The sequence below is a fragment of the Anser anser genome (genome assembly GCF_964211835.1).
Source record: "Anser anser genome assembly, chromosome: 1".
NCBI lineage: Eukaryota > Metazoa > Chordata > Aves > Anseriformes > Anatidae > Anser > Anser anser.
The window spans coordinates 117,070,398-117,088,343 of NC_139720.1; the positions used below are offsets into that span (position 1 = coordinate 117,070,398).

Genomic DNA, 17,946 nt, shown 5'->3' on the forward strand with positions numbered 1-17,946 from the left:
GGTTTTCTCAGATGGGTGTCTTTAAGTTTACCATTTCTTTTAGCTGATGAAATGACTGCCTATTGCTAGGACTAAATCCTGAGATTTAGTCAAGGACCAGCATGCTTTTTTGCTAGTTACTTCTCTAATACACAACAAACTGTTCACAGCCTGTAACACAGGGCCCACCGAAATGATGTGGATATTGGATGCGTGTGTCAAGGAACTCAAACATTGCCACTTTCTTCTCGCAATACAATTTCACTTATAGCTCTGAGACATTGCTTCTGGTGCTGATTTATTGGTGGGAGTTAGGAGGGCATATTCGACTCTGTTCTTTATATGCTCTTGGTCTATTCCGGTTCTGAAAGGTGGGTGTAACATGGCTCTGCCCTTTTTCATCTGCTTTGTATTCATTCTTTTTATACTTTCATCTGGATTGTGTAGCCATGTGTTTTCTGGAGAAATTTCTTGTGTGTCTTTGTGTGACTAGTTGTCTCTTTGAAAGAAAAACTAGGTCATGCAGTAAATTCCTGCTAGCGAAAAGAAGGAAGTCCAAAAGAAAATACTGAAATCTTATGGAGAATTTTGTGTGCTAAATGACATAATTGCTCTTTCTTGAGAAATTCTCTCTTAGTAATGTAAATTGGTACGGCTGAGTGCTTTAGTTATTTTTAAGAGATAAGACCCTGCCAACGTGCTGGCTGAGCCATATTTGATACCTGGACTTGCTTTGAATCTATAAATCCACTGGCTTAAAGGTTCCACTTGAAATTGTTTCGCAAAGTACATTGCTGCTGTCTGGAAATGTTGTCATTATCATAACACCGAGGCTTTAATAGTCTAGAAATGTGTGGTATGAAAAACACTGAGCTGTGGCCGTGCAACTGCTGCCGTATCGGGATAGCCTATGCGTGCAGTTAATTTTTTGTAGAAGGATGTGCGGTCTTGTGGCTTTAGTGTTTGGTTTTTTTTTTCCAACGTCAAAACTGTATGTGTACACACATGCCTTCTTTAAATTATTTAGTAACATTGCATCTAGATCTGCTGTCCATAGGAGAACAACTTGGTTTGGCAACAACTTTTGTACATTCAAAATTATTTTTTGTGTTTATGGAGTAAACTCAAATTTTGAAGTCTTTTTTTTCCCCCCAAGAAATAGAACTATGCCAAAGTGTTTCATGTTGGACTTGACAATTTGAGGGTTTTAACTGGTCTGTTTCTCACTGGCCAAAAATGATGAAGGGGTTCCAGACCAGAAACCCACTTCACTTGGATTTGCAAGAGGAGATGGTCTCGCAGTGGCTTACAATTATACAAAGGGCAGCTGTGAAGACACTGGAGCCAAACTCCTGGTGGTAGAGCCAGCTGATACATAACAAGCGTCAGTGGCCACGTGCTGCGCTTTGGGTTACAGTGGGCATTAAGAAATAGCTTTTTATCAGGAGTGTGTTGCAGTGCTGGGACAGGTCACCCTGGTAGTGTGGTTTCTCCATGCTGCGGGGTTTAGAAGAGTGGACTTGGCACAACCACAGCTGGCCTGAGCTGGTGGTAGCGATCATCTTGCTTTGAGCAGCAGGCTAGATTAGGGCACCTCCAGAGGTCCCTTCCAAGCAACGCTTTTATGATTCAGACTATAGAAACCTTCCAGAAACAAACTTCCCTCCCAACCATGTTCCCACTCCAGAGATTGACCCGATATATTGCTTTTAATAGAGAAGGTTTTCCAGTAGAGAAACAGAAAACTGAATACCAAACTGCCTAAATAGTCTCAAAGGAAGGTTGGGACCAAAATATTAGATTCCTTGAATCATTTTAGCAGTTGTGTGAATAGAACTGTTTGTGTGTAATTTTGGTTATCTCTGTTTAAAATGAGTAGGCTTGTAGATAAACACATTACACATAAAACTATTCTGAATGCCTCTTACCAGTTTCTTCTTCAGTGGGAAACTGGCACTTTGCAATGAGTTTTAATCTGTGTCTGTTCAGGAAAAGGGGCATATTTCACCTCTGAACACTGGTGGCTGTTTTAGCTCTACACTTCTTGGGGCTTCCCTGCACTAAATTTCTTTCTCATTGCTGTGAAGTGAAATGTTTAAATTCACTTTTTTTTTTTTTCTTTTCTGAGTAGCCAAGAGCATGCTCCTGAAGGTACAAAGTCCAGTGTTGGTAATCCAACTAATTAAAAACAAGCAAACAAACAAAAACCAGTAAACTTGTACGTGCAAGATGGAAAAAAACGGAAGATGTCTCTCAGTTCATTCTGTTCTTTGGTGCTGTTCATGGCAATAAGGGGTAAGGGATGCTGTTCTGAAAACATGCCTAATGGCGTTTCTATTCTGAAATGGAACTGGAAAAATTCTGCTCTTCCTACATCTTTCCCCGCAACTGTAATGAATTAGTTAAAACCTTTCAGTGAGTGTTGGATCACAAAGGGAGAAATATAGTTTCCTTGTGAAGACAATTTGTGCCAGTGTGTTAGAGAGGAATTGAACTAAAAAGCAACAACAGAAAAACGTACTCTCTTCAGTGAGGATGTTATTGTGAAGTAATGTTAAGGTTAGGCTCTAAATTAACAAAAGGAGGAATAATTAGTAATGCTGCCATTGTGTTCTGTACTTTGCTGCATTGTTCAGACAGTGAAACTCATGGTTTTTAACATCATTTACTTTTTATTAAAAGCACAAAGAAGGTGAGCTTGAATTGCTTGTCAACAACAAAAAAGCTAAATAAGCCATAGTAGACTTCAAATTAGAATTTTTCATTGATTTGTGTCTCAGCCTTAACGCACCTAATTTATCTATTAAATCTCATTTAACTTATCTATTAAATCTCTGTAAAAACAAGGAAGGGCGTTTCATTCTCAGAATTATCCGAGAAATGCTGCTTGCTGCAAACAAGCCTGGTCAACTCTTTTTATCAAATTGAGTTTTTATGAAATTCATAGTGAGGATTTGTACGAGTCTGGGTCTGATTCATTCACAGTGTAATTCCTCTCAAAGTCAGTGGTATTAACAGGAGTGAACCTGGCAGATGAGTCCTTGATCAAAGAAACTCTGTCTGACCCGGTCAGTTCAGCAGGACTTCTTATCAATATGGGAATTTGGAAGAGGTTACAGAAGTGAAATTTTTCAGAAGGTCTCACGTAACTTTGGTATTTCCTCCATAAAGCTTTTAGGGAATTACTCAGCTGGCAGAATGAACTTTTTCTTCAGTTTTGAAGGAAAGAGATTGGTAAAACGCATCTCAGTCTTTGATTCCAGTCTTTGTTCAAGCATGTGCCAGAAGTCTCGTGCAGGTCAGCAGGATTCAAGATTTCCTTAAGAAACCTCCAGGACTGCTGGAGCAAGTGGACAGCGTGTCAAGGTTAACGTGAACTGGCAAAGCCAGAAAAAAAGGAAGATTCAGCACACAAACAAACAATATTCTATAATGCCTTCTCCTTTCTGGAGAAGCTGGACGAGGGAGCCAGCTGACTCAGCCAGGGGAAGAGAGAGAACAGGAGAGTCCTCTGTTAGATCAAGTGGGGGCTCCTTAACTGAGGAAAAGCAACAGCCACAGAGCTTCAGAACAAACCTTGGCCAAAATTTGACTGCCTTATCAGACAGCCATTTATCTAAGGGTTGAAAAAAGACTGAAGGTGGCTCGTATCGTGGCTTGCGAACTGTCTGCTTAAGCTGTATTTTCAAATGACGTTGAAAATGTCATTTAAAATGTAAACAACAGGAACATGTATTGGGTTTACCAGCTTATAAAAAAAATAGTAGATGTGTAGGTTTTAAATCTAAGTCTGCTTGAAGACTGTATACAAGGGGATTTTGTAGAAAAGTCTGTGCCTTAGCTTGTCGTTGTTGTTTTATAAGCACCATAAAGAGATCTGAATAGAGTGACTGATTGAGGAGTAAAATTATGGATGGTCCCAAATATGAGGAAGCCACAAAAAGTACTTTGGAGTCTTCTGTCTTGATACAACTCTTTCCCTTCAGTGAGTTTGGTTCTGTGTACACACACCAAAGGACGTTTATCCTTTTGTTTCCAGGTTTCTGCCGTAACGTAGGATCCCAGGGAAATATCGCTCCTACCTAACGAGTGCATCTGGGAAGAAAGCAGCAATAAATTGGCTTTTAAAACTCCACCAGAATTTGGGGAGTAATTTTTTTTTTTTCCTATCACTTGTCAGTGTTCGTGGTTAATTAGGCAACAGTGTAGTTGGAAATTTCTCCACTGTTATTTTGAGGACTGCAGTGACTCACCCGTGCCGCCTGGGGATGGAAGTGCGGGTAGGATTTGATCTGTAGTAACCTCTGGGGGAAGGGGCCCCCGCCGGGCCGACTGCGACCTGCTCTTCTTACTGGGAGGATTAGCAGCCACGCAGAAATTCAGGCTCAGCAGAAAATGCCCAAATGTTATTTGGGGTTTGCTGTAAGAGCTCAGACCCCGGGAAGACGAGTGGTCGTAGAGGTCCTGTCTTTTCTTACAAGGTTTTGGGTTTGTAATGTAAAGATTCAGCATGTGAAACGTGCAGATGAGGTTTGCCGGTGTAAAGGAGGGGGATGCAGGACTGTGTTTATTCTGGCTGGCCCCGTAGTGTCTGAGGGGAAAATAGGGAATATTCGGCAGGTTGCTTGGTATTCGTAAAGGGCTGGAAGCGTCCATTACTGCCTGAGGTGGTGTCATCAGAGCAGCCCAGAGGTCTGTGTGCTGTATGAATGCTGATCTCTGAACGAGGTGGAAACATAGCCCCCTGTCAAGCCCTCAACACAGATTTGAGCAGGCTGGCTTTTGCTGCTCTGTTATGAATTCCTTATTTCTGGTACGTGTGCTCGGACAGCCCCGATTCCTTTTATTATTTAGCTGTTCGGTTTTTGTTTTGCTGCACCTTTCCCGTGACTCCTCTTCCCGGCTTCCACCCTCCGAAGACCTGAACGGAAAAGGAAAGGGGCGTGTGGGGGGGGTGGGGGGTGGAGGGTGGGATTTGCCCTAAATTATTTGCTAATCCTTGCCAGAGGAGTCGGAAAAAGCCTGTCCTCAGCCCCAGCAGGTGCACTGCGGTAGAGGCGCCGCATGCTCGGGCGGGCTGGCTCGCGGTTACTGGCGGTCAGTGCACTGCAGTAACCCGCGGCTGCGATGCTCCGCGCCGGGGAGCGGGCCCTGGTTGGCTGCTCCGCGAGCTGTTGCTAAGAGGAGAGGAGAGAAGATGAGCAGAAAAGAGCCCCCCAAAATTAAATAAATAAAAAGCCCTTCGCGAGAGAGGGAGTTCTCGCTTCTCGCCTTTCTCCGACAGATGGGTTGCATTGTTTTCCGCAGGTTTTGCCTGTTTCGTCTGAGAGCGTGGTTTCAGCCCGGAGAGCAGAGTGTGTGCAGATTCAGAGCCGTGTGCTAGGAAGAAAAAACAAGTTAAGCTGGCTGAAACGAGCTGCGGTACTAGTAAAAGCTCTTCAGCCAAGCATTTTGTGTCGTCTTTTTCAGTGACTTAAAATGTTAGAGGGATTAATGAAAACAAAACGTGACTTCTAACAGGATTTCTAAATTTACCTTGGTAAAACCCATACAGCTTCTCTTTTACCTCTTAAGCTGTGTCAAGATAGTAAAAATATCCTAAGAAGTCACTGTCACTGGAACAGTTCACAGTGTTTTATTAAGAGATAAATAACAATTCCTAGCATCCTCTTGCATGTGTTGTATAAAATAGAGGATACTAAGGACAATTCTTGGGCAGCCCCTTTGTCTGATTGTCAGTTTCCCAGCTGAGAATGACATTCTCATAGCAGTAGTTCTGCTGAAACAGAGAAATGCTTATTTTCCTTCACATGGAGCCCGTTGTTATTACTGTGGGATTATTTTTTTTTGTATGCAGAGCTTTTTTTTTTGTTTTGTTTTGTTTTTTTTTGAAACATGTCCGAGTTTGACTCGGGGAGTCTTGGTCACTGAGCTTTTGTGTGAGTGGAACACTTTTTTTTTTTTTCTTCTTTCCCTTTATCATACTGCTGGTAAAACAATACCAACAACATTGAGAACTCGTGATCAAGGAAGGAAGTTTCAGAGAGGGACCAGTTAAAACATTTCAGAATTTATATCCTAGGGAAGCGGTGATGGCAGTGGCGATGAGCTGTTGGGAGACTGAGCTGCCGTCTCCACTGTTTCCATCTCACAGTGAGCATGTGTTGGGGGCTGGCTGTAACTCACCCTGACAGCTCTCCGCTGCGACCTTCTGTACACTGAGTGGGATTTGATGAAGTGCTCTGCTGTCCTCTGCCCATACGCATTCATCTCTTGCTCGAGGTGTTGAGGAGGTAGCGATTGCATGCACCATCTTCAGAGGTGGTGTGTAGCTGTGCTGTGTGGATAATCATAGAATCGTAACATCATTTAGGTTGGAAAAGACCTCCAAGATCATCAAGTCCAACCATTAACCTGGCATTGCCAAGTCCATCACTAAACCATGTCCCTAAGCACCACATCTACACCTTTTCTGAAGAGCTCTAGGGATAGTGACTCAACTACTTCCCTGGGCAGCCTGTTCCAATACTTCACAACCCTTCCAGGGAAGAAATTTCTCTAATATGCAACCTAAACCTCCCCTGGTGCAATGTAAGGGGAAATTTCCTCTTGTCTTATCACTTGGTGCATGGGAGAAGAGCCTGATCCCCACCTCGTTGTAGCCTCCTTTAAGGTAATTGTAGGGTGAGATAAGGTAATGTCACAGCAAACCACAGGCTGGCATGTGGGTGTACTTTGTTTCATGCAATGGTATTTCGAAGTAGAACTCAGTCCATAGTCTGAAGATATGTCTGAAGGAAGATTGGGGAAGGATCATTTTGCAATTGAAGGCTTCAGCCATCAAATGATTGATCGGGGTCCTCTACAGCCTCAGTAAAAGTGGAGGTAAATCAAAAAAGTAGCCAAGAACAGAAGCTAGTGCAAGAGCAGAAATGCTGTCAGAGGCCATTTCCACTTGTGTATTTACATGTCATTTTGGAAAGTGCCCTCTGGAAGCCCACGGGGTCTAAACTTACATGCGTGCCAAGGCATGAGTACCAAGACTTTTGTTCTCAGGGGATTTAAGATCTCAAAATACAGCTCTATTCTCTAAGAAACTAATTCCTTCACACTTTCCTGTAGCATTGTTCTTTTATGTAAACTGGCTGGTTTTGGGAGGACAGAGCACAGAGAACATGATACTACTCAAAAATGTGGCAGACCCTGAGCAGGGATACCCTGCTGCAGTATAATTCACAACCATACCTGTTAAACTGATGGCAACTTTTGTCCCCTGTGAGGAAAAAACGTTTGGTCTTACAACGAGAATTAACACCTCAAGACTTGCTCCAAAAAATGTGCAGGGAGAGTCCCAGCAAAATGGGGTAGCACACGGGAAGGAACTGGTTTGGATTTAAAATGAAAGCATGGCAGACTGAAGGGTGGGTGTTCAGTCTCAAAGAGAATGTCCTTCAGGCAGAACTCAGTGCATTAACCAAAAAGGCCATGTCTTATCCTGCAGACCTCTGTGGCTTTCACACTCCTGAGCTATGTAAGGATGTATGTCTAACACTTTTTGGCAAAAATAACGTGGGAGTTTGGGTCAGTTTGCCATTGTACAAAGTCAGAGGATGCCCACCTGGCCCAGTGTCTGTTCCCTGACACCAGGCGGAAGTAAAGACTTTGCGAACGGTGTGAGAACAGGCAGGCATGCAATGTGCCCCACGTCCTTGCAACTTGCAGCTCAGATTTCCAAAATCAGGTTTGTTTAGCAGCTGTTCGTGGAATTTTCTTTTGTAAAATCATTCACTTGCTCTCTGACCCTGTGCAGGCTTTCGGTGTGCGTGCTGTCACCTTGCTGTTTGCCTGCTTTTCCAAATCATTTAGGAGTAAACGCATAACCTGATACAAATTCCCTGGTACTCGGGGGTAAACTTTCCCCACTGCCTGACCACTGACTCCTATTCTGGTGTCTCCTGTTGCTTTACCTGCTTTCTCAGTTATTTGAGAGCCGTCCATCTACCTTCTTGTCAGGTTCATTTATTTAACAACTTTAGTAGAAGACCGTACTGAAACTTTCCGTGACATCCGTGTAAGATGACAAAATGGCCTTTCTTTTAAGACATTACTTCCAAAGAACATCACATGCAATTTATATAACCGAATCTTGGATCAGAGACTTCCGCACAAGTTCTCCCTTTTTGTCTGTTAAAAGCACTGGGACAGTAACAAGCTGGGATGTTAGGGGTTCAGATTGCCTGCCTACTGTGCCAGCTAGGCTCTGAACCTAGAAGCCAGCAATTTCTGTTTACCATCACCACTATGGAGGACAGCAGACACACCAGCCCTGGCTTAGACTGTACCATGTGAAAAGTTTATCTTTTAGTAACGTTGTCATCTTCTTGATATAAATGCCTGTGTTAATTAGGAAATGGAAAGACTAAGAGTCCTCAAGTCCTTCCAAATGTAGTCACTTCTTCACCAACTTTCAAAGACATTAAAAGAAGTTACAGTTTAATAAAAATGTCTGAAAGAATTAGTGCTCCTTTCAACCAATTATTTAACCGGTTTGTCCCCAAAGCAATAGTTTAAATACGATGGGAAAAGGTCACAGCACACAGATAGAAGGGCAAGAAACTTCAGTTGTTTTTAGTAATTGTTTGAATCGCAATAGCCTCCTACTAGCAAGCGTCCTTATGTATTTCATTTGTTCCTTAAGTACACTATCAGGAGGCCTGTTGAAATATCCCATCGGTGATGATACACGTATTTGGAAATTACTCCCTTGTGAGTTGTGTTCTTTAGTACAGACGTTTGAGGTTAATTTGGCCTTTGGATACTTCCTCTCTTAGAAAAGAAGATTGGAGAATGAATATTTGATAGAGAATGTAAGGGGTTGTATAAAATACAGAAAGCCTGGTGTTGTGTAAGTATCTGTTGAACAAGGACAGAATAATTCCTTCTAGGAAATCGTATGGCTGGAGACTTAAACTGCAATATGTCTTTAGTCATCCTGCAGAAACCTTTTTAACTACGTTTCCTGATTGGGCTCTCTTGTCACTGTTAGGCTTGTATTCTCATTCACAGTTCATTTAGACTTTTTTGATTTTGTTGGAAGAAACAGATGCAATCTGAAGACTTAATTCTCTTCAGAGAGGATGGGGATGAGGTAGTCCAAGTTGTTAACAGAAAGAAGTACGTGGAATTACATAACAGTCAAACCGAGTTAACCACTTTTTTGTTGGTTCATCATTCATTACTTATCTGTTCCAAAGGAAAATAAATGGCAGAGACCTTGGCTTTACAAGACAATTTACCATCTGCCTCTCATCTAGTATCTGCAGCCTACATCTTCTGTGTAAGAATCATATTTCTTCCTGCTTTGCATGTTTAGAATAATAACAAATGTTGTTTATAATTGCAGTACATCTGCTGCCGCAGAGAGGAGAAAATGGAACGTGCCATGGTCAGGTTCCTGGGTAGGTGAGAGTGAGACCTCTGCTCTGCCTCATGCTGATCTTCAGAGAGCTGGCTTTCATGCAGGGCAGGAGAAGAAAGGAATTTCAAATGAAGTGATGCAGCTAGTCAATACAAAAATGAGAAAAAATCAGAAGGTTTTAATGCTCTCATTAAGCAGCAGAGTTAAATTCTGCCCTTTTGCATGTGTTTTGTGCTTATTGAAGTGCTCAAGTGGATGAGGCTGCACCAACAGAGCATGGCTGGTACAATTTCTTTAGTCATGACCCACTCACTACCTCAAGTGCTTTGGAAATTAAACACTCTAGTAGCACCAGCATTACAAGGCTAGAATTGGTAAACAAGCACACAGTTAAAAGGATGGGGATTGAAGGTAAACACTTTGCTTTTGGAGGGAGGACAGATTTTTTACCTGGGTCAAAATGCCACTAAGTTCAGCCAGCTTACTGAATAGGACTGTCAAGGCCTGTAAAATAACTATCTGAGGCCCATAAACCTGAAACCTGTGGCTGGCCATCTGGGAGTGAGCTTTCTCTGCTCAGAGGGGAATGTCATATGATGGGAGGACAAGTGAAAATGCAGAGGAATGCCTCTGTGCACAGCTGCCCACGAGAAGTTACTCATTTGGGTCTTGGTTTTGACCCTGAACCTTGTAGAATCATTTGAAGGAGAATTTGCCACAGAGTAGGAATTTGATAGTAAATAAACACTAACTGTGCAGATGCTGGATGGGAGACCTTGCTGAAAACCAGTCGGGTCAGATTTGTTTTGCAATCAGAAGTGCAAGGTCTTTGCAATAAATTTGCCAGAATTTCTAATTTTGGAGGCTGTAAAACAAGACAGCTAGCCATAGCCACATCTGGCAGGGTTTTGGGACCCAAGGGGATTCCTCCCGCCCCAGCCCTGTGGCTACATGGCAGCCTCGGTTCTCTGCAGGTCCAGTTGGTTACAAGGCAGGGCAGGTATTCTGTCCCACAGCTGGTTTTGCACAGGTCCCCGCTTCTCTTCCCCCTGCATGGCACAATAAGTCCTATTCCACTCCAGAGAGAGAGTTTCCCCATTGATGCATCCTGGTGGGTTTTTCCCCACGGTCAGTGGTCCTGTCCTTTTCCTTCAAGAGTCTTAAGAGTGGCCGATTCAGGGGCTATGTTTGCACAGAGTAAGTTGGTTGGGCTGATACCTCTGCTGGTGCTCTCAGCCTGGGTTTTTGTTTTCGGTGTGGCTGACCTTTTATTGCATAGCTGAGCAAAGACAATTTTTAGACTTGCTTGGCCGATTTGATTTTGCTAAGCCTTCTATTTAAAAATACATGACGTCTGCCTAGCCAGTAGCTCCTTTAAGTCCGGGGAAAGTTTCCTTGTGATTTAAATCATCATTGAATTAGAACTCACACCTGAACATTTTTACCATCAGATGTGAAAGTATCAGGAAAGTTGAGTAACTGCCAGCAGGGAACGGAGGTGCTGCCATTTGTGATTATAATAAATTAGGGTCTGCTGTCTTTAAGGCTGAGTTATAACAATGTGTGTGAGTTGCTGTATTAAAAATAGTCAGAGGACCTTGACAGACATTCGCAAAGAAAATTGACTATTTGATTTCTTGCCTGGGAAAATGATGATGTAAATCTCAAGGGAAAACGTATTGCCTGAAGTAGTCACAAGTCCGTGAACCTTGGGATCACTGTAAGACTAGGTGTTTGTAGACAATGATTGTGTCTTCTCCACTAATAGTAAGACACCTGGGGACACTACAAGAAACATCAAACTCCGTAACGTGAGTAATACTACTTACCATATTTACTCTTTACTATCTTTATTATTTATTATTTATCAGATGGTTGGACCAGATGATCTTGGAGGTCTTTTCCAACCTTTATGATTCTATTATCCCAGCCTCCTGAGTCACATATTCTCTAAATACCTTGTGTATGATGTATGAAAACAAACAAAAGTAAACTAAGCCTTCCCATAGTGGGCATGGCTGTGGTATTTTAACACTGTGTTTGAGTCTCATTGACAAGTGTTAAGTAGGGAAAACACACTTCATCAAGCCAAGTGGGTTGGGACAAAAAGTGACACACATTCTGCAATAAATAAACCTAACTTTGGAGCTAACCTTTGGTTCAGCTCAGACACTCAAGCAGTACTACTTAAGAAGTATATGGCAAAATGAATCTTAAAATCTCAGTAATGGCATATCGTATAACCCAAAGAATAGATATGGGTAGTCTGCCAACGGTGTTGTCTTACAGTAGATCATTTTGGACCAAATTCGTCCCTGATATAAAATCAACTGAAATTAATAAAGCTTGCTGAAGGAAGAGTATGGCTTACTATCTGAAAAGCACTTTTTCCACTTGTTAATGCGGTTCAGTGTTAAAACTGCTTTCCAGAAGAGTCAGAAGCTAACACAGTTCATGTCAAATGCCGGTGCTGAAAGTCAAGCAAAGTGGACTTCTGACTACCAGCATAACAAAGCAAAGCCCATCTATTTCCTACTCCCTCCCATCACCCACAGCATTAACCTGAGAAAACTGGTCCTGACTTGTGGTCCAGCTGCTGTCCAGATAACCAGCATTACAAATGTCTCCATCATCCAATGTGGGCATGTCTCAGAAGATCAGAACACCCTCTTCCCTTTCAGAGTGCAGAGAGTCATGTATGGCTTCTTCCCCAGATTTCTACATTTTCATTTATGTAATCTATAAGTGTATTGTATGTGCCTTTTCTTTATTTTTATATGTATGATCTATTAATATGTTCAATGTAATGTAGATATATAGGTGATCTAATATATTTACATGGATATGTGTAAATATAAATGTGTATGTGCACATGTATATTTTAGATATCTATATGCACATACGCCCATACACTCAGGTGTATTTATTTATGTACAAAATCTGGCTGTGTATCACTATAGCAGATATTTTGAAGGTAATATTTTCATTGAGGTATATATTCCTCCTCCTTTTCATGACAAGGTGAAATAATTATAGAAATACAGTAAGAACCTGATGCTTTTTAATGAAAAGCAAAAGAGTATTGGTTGCTTAGAAGTGGTTCAAGTCTATTGCTACTGGATTAAGAGCATAATAAGCTAAAATAGCAGGAAAAATGACTGTAAAATGGAAGCTGTTTTATCCACCTGAATGCCACTGGTGTAAAGAATGGTATAAATAAAAGACAGCATTTTGCTGATGCTTTTCAATAGGGGCTTATTGCATTACATAAGTTGAGTAATTTTCTGCTCTCGGTAATTTCTGCTGTAATCAGATTGCTTGTGCTTTGTTTGTTCTTGCTTTCCTTAGAAGTTATAAGGAAGAATGGGTTGGAGCCCTTGTGTTTATCAATGGTAGGTCCAATTCATACATGTTTGGACAATTGTTCCCGTTTACAACTGCCAGCATCATTATCTGAATTTCCCTTTTTATTAATTTCAACATGATTGCAAGTCCCTTTCTTGCTAGGTGTAACGGAGAGTATGCTTATGTGTCAGATAAATGGTTTCTACTCCTGTTTGTTTGGATAGTGGTTTGCTGGTGACAGAAAACTGGAAGAAGTCTGTATTTTGGGGTACAGAAGGAAGATATTAGGGTTTCATGTAAGCTAACGGCAATGTGCCTTTTCAGTTTGCAAAAGGCACTGATAGAGCGGTGCAAAGAAAGGGAATCTAGTAGAGGTGTTCTACTGGCTGATTTTCTTGGGGGCTAGAAATGTCCCATGACTGCTCTAGGGAGGGCAAATAACAGAGCTGATAGTGTGAGGGTGAGCACCTGAGATCTGCAAGTGGAGGGCACTTTCCAGAAATATCGCTGTGAACACTATGGGTGTCCATGTTCCCCTGTGGCTACGTTTACTTTCTGTGAGCACCTCCAGGATAGGAGGGAAGGGAGAGCACGAGTGAGGATATTGTCTGGTTGTGGTCAGACTCTGTTGCTCTCCTGGTCTTTTTTGCTAGCCACACTGGCACTAATACACCTCAAGACCTGTGTGAATTGCCCAATGTATTTTAAAAGCTTGTCTCTCCTCTCTCCTCTTTTCCAGATCTCCTAATTATCCATATTTGTGCAAGTGCTGATACTTAAACACATAGGGAGAAGTGACTCCAAGTGCTTCCAGGATGTTTACAATTGTACACAAGGAAAGGAGATTGAAGATGGAGTCAAGATTAACCTCTCCTTTTGTATCGCAGTATCATTATCTAATTAGATCAGAAGCAAAGCCCTGCAGCTTAGTCAGTATTAGAGCGTAGGCACCCATTTCAGGAGGAAGCCTTTGAGAAGAGCAATCTTCAGCCGTCCACCTACACCATTTTCTTTGCGGATTTGCAAGATGGAAAAAGTGACAGATGTAAACCTCCCCAAAGGCAATTGCATCTTCTCCTTGTGCATTGCCTTTAAAGAGACTTCTTCCCCTCGAATCACTGACTCGTGGACGATCCCCACAGGGGACCCTTGTCCTTGTTGTCTGTGAGTTGCTGGTTCAGAGACAGAACAGCTCCATTAGAGCTCAGTGGGTCAGACCTGGAAAAGATCATCTGCTGGTTTTGAATAACCCCTGCTACTTGGTTATTGGCACAGGTAGCATTCAGCAGGGAGTTGGAGCCATAATTCAGATAAGCTGTATGGAGAGGGAATGGGAAAGAGCAGGGAATTCTTCCCAGTTGCCAGAAGAGGTCCTTTCCCTGATCAAGGGCTCTGTCATCCAGTAGCTGCTGTACCTTACTGCAGAAAAAGGCCAAGATAGTTCAAGTATATGGAGAAACTCCAGCTGGGGCTCTAGCCACATGATTTATAGGTCCGATTCTTGGGGTTTATATATTGTGGAATTCATACATGGGGTTTTGAGTCTTCATCAGTTCCAAAATGACTTTCTGGTTTCTTGATACAGCAGTCATCCCTCTAGAAGAGCACGAAACTGCTCGTGTGCAGTTTCCCCAAGGATTCTTCCCATGTAACAGACAGTAAGATTTCTGTGGTCAATACCAAACCTGTAGGTTTGATTAAGTTTAAAATTTACCTTCCTATGTGAAATTATCCTAGCATGAGCTTCACTTTCTTGACCTCTAAGGCTCTTAAAGCAGTACTTTGGATTCCTGCAGGAAAACATACAGTAGCAAACCCTTTTATTGTAAATTGATGATAAATTGGGACAGTTTATCATTTCTCAAGTGAAGAGTGTGAAAGAGAAGAACAGAGTAAAGCAGACTCTGTCCCTGCTACAGGATCTTAGTATTCGATGTCAGTTCACTGAGAACATGGGACCATGAATCTGGCCAATGTATGTAGAAGCTACTATGTATGTAGAAGTATGTATGTAGAAGTATGTAGAAGTGACAACTGTAACAATGACTGTAAAATACTGAACTCCTGCAAATATTAAAAATGCCGAAGTGGAAACTCAACTGTTAGGGGCGGAGGGCAGCGCTTAAAAGAAGTTTGCTGTGTTTCACTCGGGTCTTCACGGGAGGTGGAGGGGTGACTCAGTTTTAACATGCACGTACAGAGATTAAAAAAATAAAAAGCGGTAACATTGTCAAACTGTTGTGATCCGATGGCAGAACAATGTTCTGTGCTTGTGCCATTACCCGAATGTTGCAGCCCCTGTCGGCGTGATGGGATCTCACCTGTTGGCAGAAAGACAAAGAAATCACAGGTGGTGCCTTCACCGCTTTCACACAACGATCGAAAGCATTTACCCAGCGCTGAAATGAACACCGGCAATATTGGAGGTGTACTTATTTTTCCATTTGCACGCAGGCTACAGCTGTCATTACTTTCCCTTGTTCTGTCACATACACTTAGAAAAATGTGCCCAGAAAAACCTGAATTTGTGCATCTCCGATTTGGCACTGAGCGCATTACCTGCAGAAGGAATGCCTGTAGCCAGGTAAACTGCAGCTGCTCTGTCCTTGTGTGTAATGAAGCTGTTCATCTCACATGAGATTTTGAATTATACTTCTGTATATCAGATATTTTTAAGACAGAAATTACGCAAGCAGTTACACTTAAGAGACAGCAGACAGCGTTTTCCCTTAGGCACCTCGCAGCAGCAAGAGACATGCCTGACAGATTCATCTGAGTAAATGTAGGTTTCTACCACATACAAGTCCGTGTCCGAGTTAGACATCAACCTCGGCACTCTTTAGAGACTGAAGAGATTTCCCTGGCAGTCAGTGGAGTTGAGGTCAGTATTCGCCTCACCCTCGGTGACCCCAACGAGCGACTCTTTCTCCACCCTGGCGAGGAGGAGCAGCTGGGGTGGGATGGCCCCGGTCAGCAGCTAAGCCCCACGCAGCCAGTCCCTCACTGCCCCCCAGTGGGATGGGGGAGAGAATCAGAAAAGCAAAACCTGGAAATTTAGGGATCGAGATTAGAGCAGTTTAATAAGCGAAGCAAAGCGACGCACACAAGCAAAGCAAAATAAGGAGTTTATTCGCCACTTCCCATCGGCATGCAGATGTTCAGCCATTTCCAGTAAAGCAGCACACAGAACAGTTACTTGGGGTGACAAACGCCATAACCCCAAGCTTCCCCCCCCCCCCCCCTTTCTCCACCTTTCCCCGAGCTTTTATTGCTGAGCACAATGCCATATGGTGTGGGAGCTGACTTTGGTCAGCTGGCCTGGCTGGGGCCCAGCTTCTTGTGCACCCCCAGCTTCATGGCTGCAGGGGCCAGAGAGGGAAGAGGAAAAAAAACAGAAAGCCTTGATGCTGTGCAAGCACTGTTCAGCAATAGCCAAAAGTCTGTTGTGTTACCAGCATCAGAATAGCTCACATGCAAGTGTTTACATTGTGGATGTTGCAACTGGCTAAAACAAATCCCTCCTTGAGATTCAGAGTTCCTGATACATCAGTATTTCTTTCATGGAAGCTTTCCACCTTTTAATCTTTGAATATTGAAATATTGCTGTGTGTCTAGATTGTTATGAATCCCCACTTTCAATTCCTCAGCCTTGTGCCAGCCACTCAGCTAGCGTGAGCGTGTGCTGCTCAGTTGGTTTTAGCGGAGCTTTGATAACAGTTTGGTAGCAGTTGAGGCCCCTGAGAAGATGTGTTTTTTAGGATCAAAGCATGTGTTTTGAGGTAGCATGGATATTGTTCTAACTGTGTATCATTACTGTTTCATTTAAAGTGGCACTGTGAGTGAGGACAACCATGTAAGCAGCCTGGGCTCTTAATACCTTTTTCTTTTTTGAGTGTGCAGGTGTTAACAAGTAGCACAGATAAATGACTTACTGAAGGATATTAAGTATAGATAGGCAGTCATACAAAAATCATACAGAGAATAAAGAAATCCCAAGAGACAAGTCAATTTTCGTTTTCAGGTAATGGATCTAACTGGCATTTTTCTGAAATGATATTGTCAGTTTAGTTGGTGGTCAGAAAAAAATGGAAGCATGTCTTGACTTTGGAAAAAACAGGTGTATTTTGGAATATGGTTTACAGGGACATCTACGAAAAGGATGTGAGAAGACCAGCTTATGTGAGCCTCTCTTCCTAGTGATGCACATAAATCTTCAGGTCATTGACATAGGCATTAGATTTCTTTTGATGGGGTTACAATTTGTGGATGAACCAACTGCTTTCACTACCAATTTTTTCCTGTCTTAATAGACCAGTTGGATCAGCCTAAGCCGGTTCTTAGCTTATCCTTTGAGTTTTCATTAAACAGTTGAAGAACCTCATTGTAACGAAGGACAAAGAGTGTCAAAAGTAGTTACAAGTGTAACTGGGAACCAAACAAATACAAAGATAAGTAAATGGACTGTTAATACGGAGGATCTCCTATGAAAATCCAACAGGAAATTTTCAATAGCTTCTTTCTGTTGGAAAATGGTAGTGCATCAGAGCAGAAATAGCTTGTTTCTTCACTATATTTTTTTCTGACTGGATTTTCATGGAGATTTGTCAGGTCCAGGACTTTGTAGTTAGGAAGAGGAAGAGAGAAAATCTAGTCTCTCTGATGATCAGGGCCCTTGAAAATGTAGGAGATCCAAACTGGAGTTCTTGATCTGACTCGAGGACTTAGACTTGATTAACGCTCATGTCAGCGTGTCCCACTGGCTGCTGGAATGATGTTACCGGCTTGTAAAAGAAAACCCAACCAACTCAAGGTTGAGTTTTCTGTCTGCCTCAAAATAAGAATATGGAAACTTGAATGGAAATGAAGCTTTTTTGTAGTGAGTCTTTGCTTTCTGAGTTGCTTTTCCATTCATTTTGTAGATAATTTAGAAAAAAACACAGGGTTTCCAAAATGCCAAACGATTTTGGTGCCTCATCTTATGTCCTGAAATTGTGAATTAATTAGCCTTTTTTAAAAACTTCAAATAATTTTAGTTTGTACATTTGAATTGTTTTAGTATGCTAAGGAAAAGTTAATCAGCTTGATATTTATATTGCAGTCTGAGTGCATCTGTCTAGTGAACATTTCTGTTTTGTGTGTGAAATGCTAAAAAGTTTTCCTCTTGAAAGCTCTCATCTTTACATGGGCCATCTGACTGGCAAAAT

The 17,946-nt window shown here is 42.2% G+C and overlaps 1 protein-coding gene and 1 long non-coding RNA gene across 2 annotated transcripts in view; both read left to right on the top strand.

The window, feature by feature from the left end:
* The window catches only part of ABCG1 (ATP binding cassette subfamily G member 1), a 57,242-nt gene that overhangs the window by 3,934 nt on the left and 35,362 nt on the right, over positions 1 to 17,946 (top strand). The gene's annotated exons all lie outside the window — the stretch shown is intronic.
* Positions 4,954 to 14,963, top strand: LOC310892397. The gene is made up of 3 exons (XR_014578075.1): positions 4,954 to 11,208; positions 12,746 to 12,789; positions 13,482 to 14,963. It is a non-coding gene; the product is annotated as an uncharacterized lncRNA (long non-coding RNA).